Raw genomic sequence first — 17,926 nt, 5'->3', positions numbered from 1 at the left:
CTACTCAGAGAAGTTTTAAGAGAAAACAACCTGAGCCCTGGAAAAGGAAGAAGAGGAATTTGTCTATAGGAGGGGAAACAAACAGTAATGCTATTGATTAGGCTACTTCTCCTAGAAGATCTAATGGAAACTACAGAGAAGCAGACACAGGAAATGTATACAGACATCTGGAAGGGACCCTCCACTGCAAGCACGGTGTCCAATCCATGATAAAAACACCAACCCCACAAGCTGAAGAGTCCTACAATCCATGATAAAAACACCAACCCCACAAGCTGAAGAGTCCTACAATCCACAATAAAAACACCAACCCCACAAGCTGAAGAGTCCTACAATCCACAATAAAAACACCAACCCCACAAGCTGAAGAGTCCTACAATCCACAATAAAAACACCAACCCCACAAGCTGAAGAGTCCTACAGTCCACAATAAAAACACCAACCCCCCAAGCTGAAGAGTCCTACAATCCACAATAAAAACACCAACCCCACAAGCTGAAGAGTCCTACAGTCCATGATAAAAACACCAACCCCCCAAGCTGAAGAGTCCTACAATCCACAATAAAAACACCAACCCCACAAGCTGAAGAGTCCCCAGACTTCACTGTTTACATTGGAGGGTTAATGCAAAAACTTGCTGCTGATGTTAGAGTGCAACTTTGGAAGTGAAATTCACTGATGGTGAATTTTTTTAGCTCCATCACTATAAACAAATCACAAGCGGTTAGACACTAGGAAAATGGGTTTTGAAAAGCATCTGATGGGACAGAAAACAAAGGATTGTCAACTACAGAACTAGAAGTCACACAGGAAGGTTCATGGGTTGGACTGCTTTTGTCTTCTGCAACTTCTTTAAAGTCTTTCATTAGACAGAAAAATCCTGAACTGAAAAGTTCTTGCATTTTGCATTAATATTTAAAGCAGAGTACTTCTGAGTGAGCACAGATTTGTTACAGTTTATTAATAAGTTTTCCTTTATGATTTTCAAAGAGCATTTTTTACATAACCTGCTTGTCTTTCTATGGATCATTTACAACACTGAGCGCTGTTGTTTCAGCCTGGTTGTGCCAATACTCTCACGATTTCCTTACAGGCAATGCCAACCTTTTTGGAACACTTAGGCAAAAGTCAACTTGATCTGCACCCCTGCAGACACTCAGCTGAGGAGGGGGAGCAGAAGCAGGTTTGAGAGCTCAGCAGGCAGGCTGAGTCTTATTGGCCATGTAAGTACACAGAGGGTGAGACTGGAGGTGAAACTCACTCTCTCATTGCACTGGGGCAGTGGGGCTTTGTTCTTCTACAGACAGGAATGAGGAACGAGCTCCCAGAAGTGAGAAAGGAGCCCCAGGGCTCCCTCCTGGGGCTGCTGAACCTGGCATGCAGCAACAAATCTTGTTCAGGTCATGGTGGATGGGGACAGGATGCTGATGAAGGACAGAGCCCCTTGTCTTGCACACATAAACCCTGACTGGCTCCTTGTCTGGAAGGCTGAATAGTACTGTGCTATTTTTGATACTGATGCCATTTCTTTGGAAGGTGGAGACACCTTACTGGTACCTTAAAAGATACAAAAAGTATTGCTCAATGCTAAATTAAATTTCTTGTCATTAAGTCAGGCAAAGAAACTCAAGCCTTTTCTTCCCCTAACATCCAAATGGAAAAACACAATCTCATTAGCAGCATTACCCTGAAAGCTCTGTTTCCCTCCCTGCTGCATTATGCAGCTTCTGGAGGAACCCTTCTCAAGCCCTGTGCTTCTGTAGTGCTGCATTCAGAAGACCTGAAGCACAAGCCTGAAGATAAATATATCCCAGCACAATGAAGGGCCTAATTAGCATCCTGAATAGATCCACTACGGCACTCTTGATTAGTAATATACACTCCTTTTAATAAGAAAGACCTCAAAAATAATAATTGCAATGTCTGTCATTAATATTATATTGTGGGCAGAGGAAAAACACTCCCTTTGTTCCCACTCATTCCTATTGTATCAATCTTTGTATGTGTAGCTCCCTGAAAAGCCCAGAAGGAAGCTAACAGTCTCTTTGAAAAATGATCACAGATAATTTTATTTTATAATAAATCAAAGATCTGATACTGGAGGAAATGTTGCTTCAGCTTTCAGTAACCTCAGCTTTTCCTAAATCAAAGCATTTGATGGGATATGGGTGCACAAAACAAAGGGATCACAGCTGATACAAACGATTGGGACCATGAAGGTCTGGAACAGGATGGTATTTACTTAACAGGATGGTGTGGAAACTTAATAATCTTGAGCAAAAAACCTACAGAAAAGGACAGTTTCAAGACTAAAGTCTCTTTCATTTTGCTGTGTCCTGCCTAACCAAAATATTTGTGTAGACGAACATTTTGCAAGGGAGAGCTGGTAGAGACATCTACATTTAAAACTGCCAAGACTTCCAGTATTTTGCCAAAATTTTAACTACCAGACTAAAATATTCCAAGCTTGCTGTCTGCCTCAAGCTGCAACAAAATGGCCCAGCAATGTTCACAAAAACAGTTATGAAAAATATCAAAAGTACTTTTAATCAAAAATATTCACCTCAGCTGGTTTGGGGTTTTTTTGGAAGAAGACCTGAAATGAAGTGTCTGTGTACTTCAGCCTGCAGTTTGGCCCTCGGGTGACCATTTGATCAGCCTTTTTGCATTGCAGATGCTCGGGGCTGGCAAATGAGTGCCCTAGGCGGCTGCTTTGCTATCGACTGTGCGGCGGCAGTGCTTTCCCCATCAAGAGCGACCGCAGCACCATTAGCGGCCGATGGTGGCACACCCAGCAGAGCCCTTGTGGCAGCGGGGCAGCAGCCCGGCTCTCCCCAGGGACAGCGGGGATGGAAATCCATGCAGCCACACGCACCGGAGCTGCTGCGTGCAGCCCCCAGCCCCGGTTAATGAACCACGCTTCTAATGGCAATTAATTGTGCACGGGGAACTTCCCTCAGCATGCAGCGTCAAGGGATTCAGCAGAACACCCGTGCTGAGAAAGAAAATAATCAATGGCCTGACCGAGAGGTGGCATAAACCGGTCAGGAGCACACACAGGTCAGATCAACGTGGATCTGTCACAGATTGGCTGTGAGCTAATGGCATAGAACCACTCTCACTGAATTTTGCAGGTCCAGACTCCAGTACCCACCACGTTTCTATGCCTATTGCCTGCACATGCTGAAGGCCAAGGAAAATTTTGCTCTACACAGCCCAAAAATAAACCACTGAGAATTAATTCCTTTGGGTGGATATTCTAAGACCTAGTGGGGCTGTGATTATGAAACGTCCTGCACCCTTGTATCAGAGAAAGAATAACACTGGAAATAACACACACCAAAATACCAATGTCTTTGGAAAATTCTTTTTCACTCTGAATATGCTGCAGCTCGAGTGGGTTCCTGTGGAGGCAGCTCTAGCTTTTTGCTAACTATAATCAGGTGAGGTGGCACTCTACCTTTATGGGGCAACCATTTTAAATGCAGCAGGTTTCAGGTGGTTGAGGTAAACCTGCAGAGGTTAGGACTGTTCTGCTGCATTTCCTGAGACATACTGTTTTCACCTGGTAGAAGTTGCTGGCACAGTTCATCTTTCCCTAAATCTTTTTGGTAAGTCACGAGGGTGAAATCTTTAGCATTTGCATATGTTTGTATTTGCTGCTCCTAAAGCTATAATACCCAATGTTGTCCTGTTGGAAGCAAATTAAACAGGACAGCTCTATGTTGTCCACAGCAAGTCAGCCTAAGAATTAGCTGGGAATTCAGAGCTTCTGGGATTTACTCCTTACATATCCCTAAGAAGCCAAGTCCCACTGACTGCTGAAGCCAGGAGGGCATCAGGACACAAACAAAAATGAAACTGTTGTCATCAGCTGTTGTGTTTACAAGTCCAAGTGTGTAGACAGAGCTGTGCCACAACAAAATTCACAAAAGTGGGAATTTATCTTGATGTGGGGCCTGGCCCAGCCATGTGCAACTATGTGGGGAATTTCAGACCCTTTGTATGGCCTGACTTTCCATGACTGTAAACACCTTTTAGTGTGAAGAACCCTTGACATTGTCAGTAACTCTGCTTCCTCACAGACCCAGGGTCCTGACACGGGTTCCTTTGCTGACTGCCCTTCTCTCAGGGAACAAGCCAGGTCAGGGAGTGACAGCAGAAGGGGAAGAAGTGTTTGGGAAAGGACAAAGAGCAGCTTTTTCTAAAGAAATTATACTTCCACTAATTCTGAGATGCCACTGCTTGCCTGCATTTCATGCAGTTACCCAAGCCTTTCAAGTCCCTACATTTTGCTAAAGCTGTTTTAAGAACAGCAATAATGAAGATAATAGGCCTAATTTTACCCTGGAATAAAATCTCCTTGCACAGGCAGGCAGCCATGACTTACAGTCACGTAGAAGTCATTTTTGGGGAAAAGGAGATAAGAAATCATGGGAAAAGCCAGATAGAGTTATGGACCAGAATAACAATGTCAGTGCTTACAGACTCTGCCAGCTCTAGAGAGCTGAAGAGAAACCACACAGGGATTCCTAAGGAGAATCCAATACTGTTTTCCAGCGAGCAACTGATTATGTCTCATTGGAATTAAAACACTTTTTTGTTACTACTTATATAATAACTTACTTAATTTACATACAGCCCAATGGCAAAAAGAAAAAAAAAACAAACCAAAGGAAAGCAATGAAAAGGACATGGAGCACTTCATTTGTGTACACATAAATGCATCCATCTCCCATTCATTTAGAAACAAACGCTTTGGAACTACAAACAAAAACCCCTCTTCCCTAGCCCCGTCCATCTGACATTCAAGCCGATACCCTCCATCTTTAATGGCTGTAATTGCTGCTCCCATATCCTGTTAACTAGATCCCCTTAGCCCTGCCAGCAACACTGGCCTAGGTCCAGCTCACGTGCCTCTCGTCCAGGTTCCTTTGTTATTTCCTTCCTGCACCTCCTTTGGCGTGCTATGCCCACCCCAGCCCCGGCTGCAGCCCTGCTGCCTTTGGTGGATTTCTAAAGCCCTGCCTCTGCGCCCATGAGGGATTTCTAACTGAGGCTACTTCAGCAAACACACACAGCTGCTTAAGGCAGCACCTGCCTGGGCTACAGGAGCCCCTGAGAGCGCAGCTCTGCTCTGCTGACAGGCTGGCCCTGCAGTGGCCTGGCATCCTTGCCGCTGCTCTCAGTCCCCCCCTTCGCTTACTTCTTCGATAGGAGCACTGTGGCAGCTCTTGAAGGCAGGATATATATTTTTTTTAATCACATCCTAGCAGTGGTTTCGGGATGGGGGCTCCCATTCCAAGCTTGGATTTGTGCAGTGCATGTTATAGGACAATATAGCCTGAGATGTTGGCTACTGTGTTAGTGGCTCGAGTAGCTCATAGCAATGCAGCGCCCTTTCTGTGACTACAGGAAGGATTTTCCTGCACTGTTTCCTCAGCTCACCCTGGATAACTTCTCGTCTGTCGCTTGCCGTCTCTCCCGACGCAGGCTCTCGGTGCCGGTGTCCCCTCGGAGCGGTCCCACACGTTCCACAGCTCGCTTACAAAGTCCAAAGTCGGGCTGCAGGTGAACAGGGATGGGGAACCTGCCCTGCCTGTCAAGCTCAGCAATTTGTTTGGTTTTGTGGGCGTTTCACGTTTGCTTTTTTTCCTTGATGCGGGGGAAAGCTGAGACCGGGCACACGGTGACAGAAAGAGGGGAGCACAGGGAGGGCACCAGGGCAGCCCGTGGCAGTGGTTTGTGGACAGTCATGAGCTGGGAAAGGGCTGGCCAGGGCATGTGGGAAGAGGGAAGCCCGCGCTGCGTGTGCGCTGAGCTCCTCCAAGGCTCACTCCAATAAACCCCAAGGAGTCCCACTGTAATTCTGAGACGAAAACTGCGAGAGTCTGGGAACCCTCCAGCGGCCTCCGCAATATCGCCTTTCTGCCTTTGGCAGCGTGGAGAGCAGCAGGCCTGGCGGGAGCACAGGGGGAAGGGGGATTTCCTCCTCGCCCTTTCCGATCCGCGCAGCGAACAGAGGCGCGCCGGCACGGCATCCTCCGGGGGCACGCGTGCGGTACCTGCGACTGCCGGCCGGGGCCGCGGAGCTCCGCGCTCGGGGGGAGCCGTGCGGGCGGAGCTCCGCGCCCGCGGCCCCGCCGCCCACTTGCCATGCGCTGCCCGCAGCCTGCGCGGCGGCGGCGGGGGGAGCCGGCGGCGGCCCGGCCCGGCCCGGCCAGCGCAGGCGGCAGCCGCCCTGGGGTTTCCCCCGTCCCTGCCGCGTCTCTGGGCGCTGCGGGGGTTGAGGCGGGCGCGGCGACGGGGGAGGAGGGAGGGGAAGGGAAGGGAGGGGGGAAGGAGGAGCCGCCGCCGCTGTGGGGCGGGCGGGTCGCACACACACAGACACACACAGACACTGGCACGGCGTGAGGCGGAGGAGGAGGAAGAGGAGGAAGCAGCCTCGGCGCTTGAGGTACGGGCGGCTGGAGCGGCCACCATTGAGGCGGGGGGGACGGGGGGTGGCCGCGCCTGTGTCCGCGGCTTCGCGCCCTTGGCGGGGAGCGGCGCTGCCCGGGCCCCCCCCGCGCCGGGCCGTAACCTTGGGCTCCCCCGGCCGCGTGGGGCCGGCGCGAGCGTGAGGGGCCGGCGCCAGCGTGAGGGGCCGCCACCTGCGAGGGGCCGCCGCCGTGTGAGTCCCTCACACCCGTGTGAGCCCCTCACACCCGTGTGGGTGGGTGTGTGTCACATAGGTGTGTCTGCGTGCCATGCACGCCTGTGTGCGACACACATGCAGGGCTGTGCACACACGCGTGTGTCTGTGTGTCAGTTTCATGCGTGTCCGTGTGTGGGTCCCTCCGTGTGTGGGTCCCTCTGTGTGCGCGCCTGGCCGCTGGAGTCCTCCCCTCATCCTCGCTGCTGTAGTTTCTGAGTGTATCCGGATTTTGTCAGTGCTGGGCGGTGTGACAAATGTTTCTGTGTAGTTAAGTATAACTTTCTTGTAGTGGGATTTTTTGTTTCCTTTTTTTTCCCCTTTTTTGTTTCCTTTTTTCCCCCTTTTTTTTCCCTCCTCGCAGGCTTACCTTTGAAGATTGTTTGTTTTCTTTTGTATATATCCAAAGGTCTCTGGGGATACAAATGCTCCTGTTGCCACTGTCTGTGTGGTTGAAATTTATAAGACGTTTGTAAATTTTATACTGGTGATTTTCAAAGCAAGGTGCAAATGCAATGTTTCCATTTCCATTCCATAGCCATTCCAAGGCTGTGCACTGTATTCCATGCACGACTTATTATGTGCAGTCAGACACCTGTTACTTAATCCTGTTTATCCTTTGCAGTTACAGTTATCCAGCCTGGTTTTCTTTTTTTTTTTTTTTAATATCTCAAAATAAAGTACAAACGTTCTATTATGCTAGCATCTAGTAGAAACTCAGGGATCTAATGCGCTTGTGAGGCATTTAATGTGTGTTTGTTAGGTAATACTTTCCCAAAGGGGGATGATTTTAGAAAGTTATAGAATAATCATTATCTCAGGGGGAGTTTATATAATGTTAAAGTGTCCATGGGGATGCATCTGTAGGAAGGGTGGATTTGACACAAAGTCTTGCACAGTATAAATCTTCAGTAAAGTGTGCATCATCCTCTGTTAATACATAAATAATGTTCGTGTTTCTCAAAGTTTGCTTGCTGTTGCACCATGGAATTTTCGATTTAATAATTGGTGTTAACGAGGGTTCCGGGGAAAACTTCGTATTTGGGATCCTGTGAGGGGATGGAGCAGGTTCTTCCGTAGCACGCTTGTGTTCAGGGCTGTGTTCTGGAGGTTACCTGAGCAGTGCTAGCAAGCTGATGCTCCTCACTTCAGCTCAGTTTCCTTCCAGCTTCTGGAAGTGTTATGGCCCCAGTACTTGCAGGCTTTCACCAGATCAAGGGTACCTAATAGTGTCATGAACTACAAAATAATTACTATTATATGCAGCCAAGCAATTTTGTGTTGTGCAGAGACAGTTCCTAAATACGAGTTGAGAACAGATTTATTCCTCCCTGCAACTGGTACCTTGGTGAAGTGGTTAAATTACAGAGCTGTAGGATGAGAATTCCCTTCCACAGCCATTAATACCAGTGTGCCTTCACGTGTCAGTTTTGATTCAGCTCTTGATGATATCGCTAAAAACCAGGTATTGATGGGAAAGTCAAACCCCTGGTGAAAATATGACTGCGTGGCTGTCAAAATAAAATGTGAGGATCCGACTTGATTGCTGGCTGTGGATATGCACTTGGGAGAGTAACAATGCCTTTTATTTTAAAGACATGCACCCACGCACAGGAGCTTTGTTCTAAAATAGTGTTTTCTGTCATGAATTTATGCATAACCCACACTCTCTGCTTTTTCTTAGAATGCAGGGAAGAGACTCTCTTCCTCTTGAAGGGGAAGACCAAAAGGGGCAGGAAAGAGAAGTCATTTGAATTTCCCTTACTGACAGAGGAAATACTTCTCTGTTAGGTTTCACACGAAATATTGTGTTGTTTTCACCTTTTCAAAAACAATGGCGAGTTGTTTGGGCTTGACATACACCGCTGACTTCTGTTGCAGACTTTGGGCATTTGTTCCAGTAATAGCTGGCTGTGATGGTGAACTTGGGGCTGTGCTGGAAGTCTGTCAAGTATTTGTTACAGCTGTGTAGGAACTGATGGCTTCATTTTCACCAGGCTTAGGTATACTGTGTTGAAAGCTTGTAGGGATATAAGTTTTGTGCTTACCAAGATGACTTGTTTTGTATTCCTGTTTCATTTTTTATCTTGTCGTTTTTGTGGGCTTTTCGAATTGTTTGGTGGTTTGCTTTCCCTGGTGGTTTTAACAGCTCAATTGCTATTCCTTCCTCTTTGGAATTTGCCAGAGACTAAAGTCTGAAACTGCTGTTTTAATATTTTCTTTAAAATTGAATTAATCCCTTTTCTAGAGGAAAGGGAGGAAGGGAAAGAGGAGTACTTATGAGAATTTTAGAAATGAGAACCAAAACTTAATGCAGGCATCTTACCTAAGAGAGACTACTTATGAAAATTGTACCTCATTGATTTCGGAGAAGGCTGCTTTCCTCTGCACTTTCAATCATCTGTCCCATTAGATTTTGGGAAGTGTTGTAAATTGGTTTAGAAGTGAAATTTTCCAAGTCATAAAATCTCCGCTTGGTTGTTAGTGGAAATCATTACGAAGGGTTGCATAAGCATTATTTGTGGGATGGCTAATCAGCAGCCTGGGCTTAGTTCCATTCTCTAATAAATAGATGCATTGTGCTACTTCAAAAATTGCAAAATTGATGGCTTGAGTACATTTACTAATTTTGCAAGATATGTAATGCATCTGGTTTGGGGAAGACTCTTTGATGTCTGGAGAAGTTGCACACAGTGGAGGTGTGTATGATCCAGCCCTCAAAAGTTTTTTGATTATACCATTTAGGACATCTTATTCTTATGAAAGATTCATGCATAGCGCCACATCAAAATCACCTAGGTGCACGCATCAAAGGCTCAGATGAGTTTTATTCGGCAGGACTTTCTGGGAGCAGGTTTTGTGGTCCTCTTGCCTCTGCAGAAAAGGAATGTGATTTTTGGACTTTGTATTCCAAAGAGCTGACCTGTAGAGGGTTAGAATGTGTGGGATATCAGTGGTATAAATACCAGAGGTACTGTGCTTTGGCATTAGCCATCCTGCTCTGCTTGTATCTTGCCCTGTGGGCACTAAACTATACAAATCTATCTTGCTGGTCCTCGCCCATCTTACGGTGGTAGTGCTTTCTGGAAGTTTAGGAAATATGGCTAAAGGGGCTTGTGAAACTGTGGAAGAGGACAGGTTCCCAGCCATACTGGAATGAATTCATTAGCCTAGCAGTGAGGCCCTTGTTCCAGAAGGACATGCTGGAGTATCTGAGTGCCTGGAATAGGGTGCCACAAGATGGGGAGCAGCATCAGAACAGCCCTCTGTCGCTGTCTGTGGGGTGCTGATGCCGGGAATCTGCAGTTTTTAGGGCAACACGCTCCCAAGAGGCTTCTGCCAGTCACAGAAATAGGTGGTGCAGCTCAGCTGTGGCCCTAGAGGTTCCTCTCCAGCAGACTCCTGGGTGATGGGCTGCTGGTGTCTTCCCTGCAGGGATCTTGGAGGGAAATCAACGCTTGCATCCCCTCCTTGTGAGGACCAACATCAGCTTGTGCCAGGTAGTGAAGAGCTGTGGTCAGTTTGCCTCACAAGTCATTCTACATATCAGCCACTGAACGAAGTGCACGTTAAAGTTGTGCCTGTGCAACAGCAAAACTCAAAATCTTGACTTTTGGAGAAGAATGAGACAAAACCTTCATCTTCCTCTCCTCTGAAGAGCCTCCTAGCCAAACATGAAGTCAAAGTATCCTGTTTCCCTTGATGCTACTTTTGGATAAATGATACTTGTGAGCGATTATAATGTTTCATTTCACCTTTAGAGTTCTTAGAGGCACTAGTCAGTCTTCCTGTGGGAGAGAGCCTGTTCCTGGGGAGCAGTGTGGTGTCACTGAAAGGTTGGGTTAACGTGGTGTATCTGCTCGTGAAAAGGGAGAAGTACAAGGCATCCAGCTTTTAAGGCCACTTGCCTTTTGCACCATGTAGGTTTCTGTGGCAGATGGGGCTGTCACTTGGATCTCTTTGTGGTTTCCTGTTCTTTTCCATTGCCAGTCAGTGTTGTTAAGCTCAGACATGATCCTGTCCCACCTGTGGCTCATAGCTGGTCATGGGACAGACAGACCATGGCTCCAGCATGGAGCATTGCTTGTCCTCCTGTATTTCATGACCACCTTACAGGTGAATCCATAATCTGACTTTATGCAATTGCTCCAAGCTGCCTGATAAAAAAATCTATTCTATACCCCATATGTGCTCCTAATTGCTCATGGTGGGTCTCTCACCCTGCTGTATGCAATAGCCAGGGACCAAAGTGCAGGTTAAGAAGTTGGTTGGCAGCTGTCGTACATCCAAAATTAGGGCCTTGCTTTCTATTTTCTATGGGATGTATAATTGTACCACCATGAGGCCCTGCTCCAGGAGAGCTAAGAGTCCCTTGTTTGATCTCCCTCAGAGTAAGAGCCCGTTCCTTCCCCAGTAACAATGACTGGGAGCTTTGGCAAATGAGGTGAGACAGCCTGTTTGGAATGCGCTCCATTGTAAGGGCTGTTTGCAGACTGGTTGAAATTGGTGGTGCTGAAGTAACAAAGTGCCTTTGCCCTCTCCATTCTGAAGAAACCGGTTCTGTTCAGTTGACTTTGGGACTCTCAAATTGAAACTTCCTTTGTGAGCCAACCTTGCAACCTAGAAGACCTTGAGCAGGTGTGCAACATTACAGAGGCTGGATTTAAAAGGGACTGTTCAAATTAAACCCTCTACGTTGCTCCTTCTCAGATGTTGTACCAATAGACCCTTTACTTGAAAAGTCTTAATCTAGTCTTGGTGTTTGTATTCTGTTGTTTTTATGTGCAGCACCATCTGAAATTATGAAGATAAAAAATTTACAAATGTCATCAAACTATCAAATAGTTACATAGAAGTAATTTATGTCTGCAGTTGGTCTAGCAATATGCCAGCCAAGAGGGGATATATATTCAGCTACAGAATTTTGGGTGCACTTTAGTAAGGAGCAAATGGGTATGAAAAAGGTATTAAAGATCAGGCTCTTTATTCTTGAAGTTACAGATAAATTTCCCTTTCTAACAATTTCTCTGTTCAGCCTGAGCACGCACGTTGGTGCAGACTGGAAGTAATCAGCCAGGAGGTCAGTGACTAATAAAGGGGGCAAAAGAGAAGAAGGACTTGGAAGGTTAATAAGGAGCATCTCTTGGATTCCAGTGATCTAGAGTGTCCATGATCCTGTGAACACTGATGATGTGGAAAATAACAAGTAATAAGGGAGTTCTCTGAGATGTAAGCTGTGGTCTTGAATGAAGCTGGATGAAAGAACTTCTCATAGCAAAGTGGCATTTTCTTCCTCCTTGTTCTTGTAGACCATTCCAAAACTCTACGGGGTTTTCTGCTCCCATTTTTATACTCCTTGAACATATTTTTTTCCCATGCCTAAAATTGCCATGTGTCTCAAATGTGCCCTTTGGTTTTCTTTTCTGGGAATGTGCGCTGGGGATGTTGCTGCACGTGCTGTACTTGTTGCACGTACAGATGCTCTGTACTCTCCTCTGAGCCGAGGCTGTGTGCTGGATCCAGGGCTTGACTCCATCTCTGCCGTCTCACTGCTGCTGCCACTGCTGGAAGGAAACCCAGGGAAGAAAGGGATTGATAGCTTTGAGCAGCAGCGAGAGCCTGTTTGTTTTGAAATACACAAATTAGGACAGTTCCTACAGAATTCTTCTTGGTCAAGTGTGTGTTGAATTGGGATATGAATGCCTTATTGGGAAGTAGGAAATTGAGCCATGGAGTGGTTTCTTTGGCAAGGCTAACGTGATCTGTTGAACCCAACAGAAATTGGTATAATTTTTTCTATGAAGGACTGTGATCATGGAAAGAAAAGCATTTCTGAAGAAGGTGGGGAGAGAGGCTGATGAATTCTCTGTAGGTTTGTTGGCAGAGATGAGAGGGAAGCTCAGATGTGTTAAAGGAGAGGTTGGGTAGCATGGTGTGGTGACTGCAAGGCAGAGGCTGTTGGATGATTTGATTTTACTACTTGTTTTTCAGATATAGTTCTTGAGGATTAGTGCAGATTAATTGGGTGCTCTGGTGGATTTGGAGAGCTGTACTGCATGTCTGACATCAGCAAAGAGGAGACTGAGTAATTATTGCTTTCTGGTCTTTCAGCCTGTGTTATTTGTGTACTGCTTCCTAGCAAGATACGCTCAGGAATAGTGGTCACACAGTAAATGACAGGGGAAGATGGAATGTGGTTGCAGGTGTATCAGAGCAGATTGCAAATGAGGTGCTGCAGTCTGCCCCAGGAGCCGTGAGTTGCAGGTAACGTGGGCACTTTGGCACCCCTGCTTGGCTCCTGGTTCTCACCCGGGAGATCTCCTGTAGCCGTGGCTGCTGCAGGAGCTCTCGGAAATTCCCCTCAGCGTGTCTGCCATCCCTCACATGATGCGCTTATCTGCTTTGATTGGAGAATCCCCGCGCTGGAGGAGAAGGTGGGGGCTTGGCGGGGCGGGGAGCGGTGTGCCCAGGGAGAACAACGGAGGGCTCAAATAGGGCAGCCGGGGCGGAGAGGCTCGGCTGGGCTCCGTGTCCCGGGCTACTGCGTTCCCCCGGCACGGCAGCCGGGCCCGGGGACCCTCGGCCTGCTCTGCTCGCTCCGGGGCTGGCAGCAGCAGCCCCCGTGTGCATCTGCGTTTGCCCGGGGGAAGGTCCTGCCATCTCTGCTGCGACTGAGCTGATACGGAGACTCATCTCCTTTTTGCCCAAGCCCTTCAGATCTGGCAGCATGTAGCAGAGGCTGGCTGTTCTTTTTGCTGATGCCCTCGGTTCTGCCTATGAAATACAGAGTAGCTTTTTGATGACCTGAGACTGGACCAGGTGGCTGGGAAGAGAAATAACTTCTGAGAAGACCTTGGTCCAGGTGAGGACAAACTGGGCAAAGTTTTTTTTAGTTGTACAGGTTGCTGCTTTCCTGCATTAACACGTCACTGGTATAGTTTTGCTTTTCTCAAGCAGGCTTCTGTCTACTTGGATGCGTTCTAAAGTATTGTGTGGGTTTGGCTCTGCATGCTTTTAATTTTTTGTTTGTTTTTCTTTACAAACAGAGAAAGTGCTGGAATTGGCATGTGTGCCAAGCCTGGTAAACAGATGTTGATAAAATGCTCTCCTTTGAGATATCCTAATGAGAGCATGAACTTAACTAGAAGAGCCATATAAAAATAGTTGGTGTGCCATTTCATCTGTGTGACTTTCTACAAGAAAATGTCTTAAATTAGTCTTTGCATCAGGTAACAGAACTATTTGCACTGCTTTTATGGGAGTAATCCCATCTCTTCCGTGTGGGATGAATGAAGAATGACACCTTGGAGGAAGCATGTGGTACTTAACTGGGAGAGTTAATGAGTTGGTGTGGTGCTGGTGGGCTCTGTAAGCTGCGGGGGTGCTTTTGTGGCTGGTTGTGGAGCTGTGTGCTTGGGAGAGAGGAGCCCCAGAGGCACTCCGTGAGCCCAGCTGCTGCTGGTGCTCACAGAGCTGTCTGCATCCAGCTGGGAGTGAAGGTGCACAGAGCCTTGGAGGGATAGGAAAGGCTGACAGCAGCATCAGTACTCTGCATTCTGCTTTTACCTCTCTAGAGAGCTGGGTGAGCATTGCTGTGGAGAAATGCTGGGTGTTGTTCCTGTGCCATGTTTCTGTTTGCTGGGGATGAGCGGGGTAAATCTTCAGCTCTGCTGGTCTGGTTGAGTTCATTTGGAAGATTTCTTACTAGTGAAGTTTGTACTGCAGAGTTGTGGTCCCTGTGTGGATAGAAGAATCACAGCTTGCTTAGACCTTTATCTGGTAGTCTAAATCATGCAAAACAACTTCATATTCTCTGCTGCATCTTCATTTTCAGTGCTAAATCTTTGGATTGCAGTCTGAGAAAAAAGATGATCTGTTGGGTTTTGGCTATGGTGACAGTTTACCAGTTGATTGATTCAGGGTTTTGGGAGACATTTTTTTGAGGTTTTTTTTTTTAAGCTTAAAGAACATTGTTCTTCTGATTTGTAATGATTTTTTGTTTGTTTGTTTTATGTGGATTCCTGTGTGTTAGTTTCTTACAGCTTTCCTGTGATGAACTAAAAGCCTCATGTAACCTAACTGTATTTCCAGATGTGGGGAAATCAAAAGTATATGTTTGCAGTAATTCTTTGCTATACAAACACATGTATTTATTTTGTAAATGCTTCTTGTATTTTAAAACACATGAGGTGAAAGCAATACTTTACAGGAGCAGCTGTGAATTGGCATGAAATCGGTTACTTCTGAAAAAAAAGGTGAGCTTTATTGCTGGGGATTTTTTTTAAAATGAAGTCTGTGGCACTTCAGTTTTCCAAACTGAATCAATCTGCCAAGAAATGCATGCTCTGATTTATATACCTTTGATTTAGTTATGCTCAGTTTATAAACAGTGCCTGGTAATCCTCCCTGATCTCATCCTGCTTTAGTTTTTAATTTACCCTTGAAAAGACACTGCTGACTTTAATCTGGAATAACCACCTCCCCTCCCCACAGTAGAATGAATGAATAATAATATTGTGAAAGCAAAGATCTAAGTGCAGCTCTCAGATATGTGACACGTTAAAGACATCAATTGAACTGATCTGAAATTATGTGGAAAAACATACAGGTAGTTTTTCAGGTAATTTTGAATCATCAAATGATTGATTCTGTGAGTGGTTTTCCATGAGTCAGGTGCTGAGCAATGTGACGATACTTGGAGGCTTTTGAAAGCTGGAAAACAGTTTTTGATCCTCACAGGTAGAAATGGCAGAGGAAATTGCATTGCTGTGTTAAGAGTTACATTATTTGGTTTTAAGGAATTGCCTCCATCCCACTGTAGTTTAGTGTCAGAATGTTTGCTGGGTATTTTCATTCTTGCTTTTAAGTGCAATTGTTTTCTTTACAGAAGACAATAATACTACAAGATTTTTTTCCCTAGTCTTTTTGGGGGTTTAGTTTTTGAATCATTTAATTTTCACAGAATCAATTAGTTTGGAAGAGGCCTCTGAAGTCATTGAGTCCAGTCTATGATCCAGCATCACCTTGGCACTGAGTGCCAGGTCCAGGCTTTCCCTAAGCAGCTGCAGGGATGGTAACCGCACCCCTCCCTGGGCAGCCCCCTGCAGTGTCTGACCACCTGAACCTCCCCTGTGCAGCTGAGACCGTGTCCCCGGTCCTGCCCTGGGAGAACAGGCTGGCCCTCACCTGCTTACAGCCTCCTGCCAGGGAGCTGGACTCCCTCAGGACAGGGACACAGCTCCAAGAACAGCCTGAGCCTTCAGCAGCGTTTAAATGCTCGTGAAAACCCTCATGAAGAATTCGACATTTTCACCAAAACTTGTGTTGCTTCACCTGGTTCCTTTGAAAGATCTCTGGAAGCATTTCTTCAAAATATTAGTGGAAGTAATTATCAGAGTAAGGTGTCTGGTTTGTGTTTGTTTTTTGCTTTTCTTTTTAGGAGCTGTAAAACTATATATGTAAACATTTCAAAATTGTAGACTTACGGTATTTTTTCAGGTGAGCTACATCTCTTCCTTAAAAAGTGATTGATAATTTAAATTATAAACCCTTTTCTGGTGTTATTTCTTGATTTCATAAACCATTACCTGAAATCCTTCAGTTACTGAAAAGCCAACTTACAGTTTCAATTAAAAGTGCTTCTGTATATGAATATCACATTAATTGCACAAATAACTTTCTGGTTGCCTTGCTTTTTGTAGAAGTTGATGAAAAGATAATGCTTCTCAGTTAATTTTAAATCATTTAAAGGAAGGCTTATTTAAACATGACTGAAAGTGGATTAATCCTTCCTTCCATCTCTCCCTGCTATCATCACATCTTGGGTTTTAGAAATTAACAAATGTTGTCTAAAAGGCTGTGGCAGGGAATATTTTGCTTATCTCAGTGGTCTTCAGTCCAGCTGGTAATTAGCACTTCTCTTAGTGACTGAGACATCATTTTAACAAGATTTGGCTCTCCCTTTTCAGCTCTGTCTATTGACAGAGCGTGGGTGTTGCAAGCAAGTAACCTGAGTCCATTTGAGTCTTGCATCTCAAAATTCAATTCAAAATCATCCTGCCTCATCTCAGGGGCTTTTTGGATGGTTATTGAAATTTATCTGATCTCTCTTACTGTGATACTGTTGTGACTGGGTTTGTGCATCTGCAGTTTTATCAGGGATGATTCATAGGCCAGAATGGTGTTTGTCCACTCAGTGCTTCATTCCTTTCCCCTTTCAAAGGGAAAATAATGGGAAAAAAGCTATTCTATCTGGTAGATAATAGCTTCTCTTTTATTGTTTGGCAGTGTGTGGTTTTGTTTTCTTCTTTTTCTTAATCTTGAAATTTGACCTAACAAAAGAAAGGTAACGAGAATCCAAATAGCGTCAGGACTTGGCAGGGGGATTTGCCATGTATGAGGAAAGAACTGACCTGAGTACAGCACGCTGCAAGTGCACAAACCCAGCCCTCCAGAGCTGGAGATTGATTAAATCAGTCTGTAGTTTTTGCAGGTGAAACAGTTAATTTGAGACCTTAATTTCAGACCTGTATTTGTTTCCCACGGTCTGCACATCCGATGGGGCTCCGTTTATTCTTCCAAAGTAAAGCCTACATCCACAAAGTGGGCTCAAGCCTTCTCATTTGTAACATCAGATGTCAAAAGCATTCCCTTTTTAAGGATGGAGAGGTACTGGTGGAATTTTAGATGGCTGTGTTGAGGCTGCTACAATTTCAAAATGAATTTTTAGCTCGATTTCAGCCAGCAAGGAGTGGCAGTGAGCATTTTTGATGCTGTAGGAGGAGCGGTGATACTCCTGGGTTAGGACAGGTCACCCTTTGTGACACAGGAGGAGAGGGGCCCAGACAGAAAGCTGCTTGTTGCTTGGGATTGTTTTGGTAATTCCACCACCCTGTCCCCCTTCCCTCTCCCCCTGTCTCGTTTGGGTATGGGCATAGCTGGTCACACTTTAAAAATTAGATTTCTTTGTTCTAAAGCAAGACTTGGGTTAAATACAGTACAACACACCCCCTCACCCACAGTGTTCTGATTAGGTATTTTTCAATATCTATCTTAAATGTCATGATAATGCCTGACAAGAAGGCTCACTGTCCTGTGAACCACGAGATCCAGAGCAGATTTCAGCAGTGCACATCAGAACAAGTGCATAGTTCCAGCCCTGAAAGTATGAACTGAAGAAGTACAGCACAATGTAAATGTCAGCTCAGGAATGTGAGGTAGGTTTGGTATGAT

The 17,926-nt window shown here is 45.7% G+C and overlaps 1 protein-coding gene across 4 annotated transcripts in view; it reads left to right on the top strand.

Annotated features, from left to right (window-relative positions):
• Nucleotides 1-6,344: 6,344 nt before the first annotated feature.
• The window catches only part of PLCB4 (phospholipase C beta 4), a 179,187-nt gene continuing 167,605 nt past the window's right edge, over nt 6,345-17,926 (top strand). For all 4 annotated transcript variants that reach the window (XM_066546012.1, XM_066546013.1, XM_066546011.1 and 1 more), the window contains exon 1: nt 6,345-6,457. The gene's annotated coding sequence lies outside the window, so the exon portion shown is untranslated. The remainder of the gene's footprint in view (nt 6,458-17,926) is intronic.

The sequence above is a fragment of the Molothrus aeneus genome, chromosome 3, assembly GCF_037042795.1.
Source record: "Molothrus aeneus isolate 106 chromosome 3, BPBGC_Maene_1.0, whole genome shotgun sequence".
In the NCBI taxonomy this organism is placed as follows: domain Eukaryota; kingdom Metazoa; phylum Chordata; class Aves; order Passeriformes; family Icteridae; genus Molothrus; species Molothrus aeneus.
This window is presented reverse-complemented; position numbering and strand designations above follow the sequence as displayed.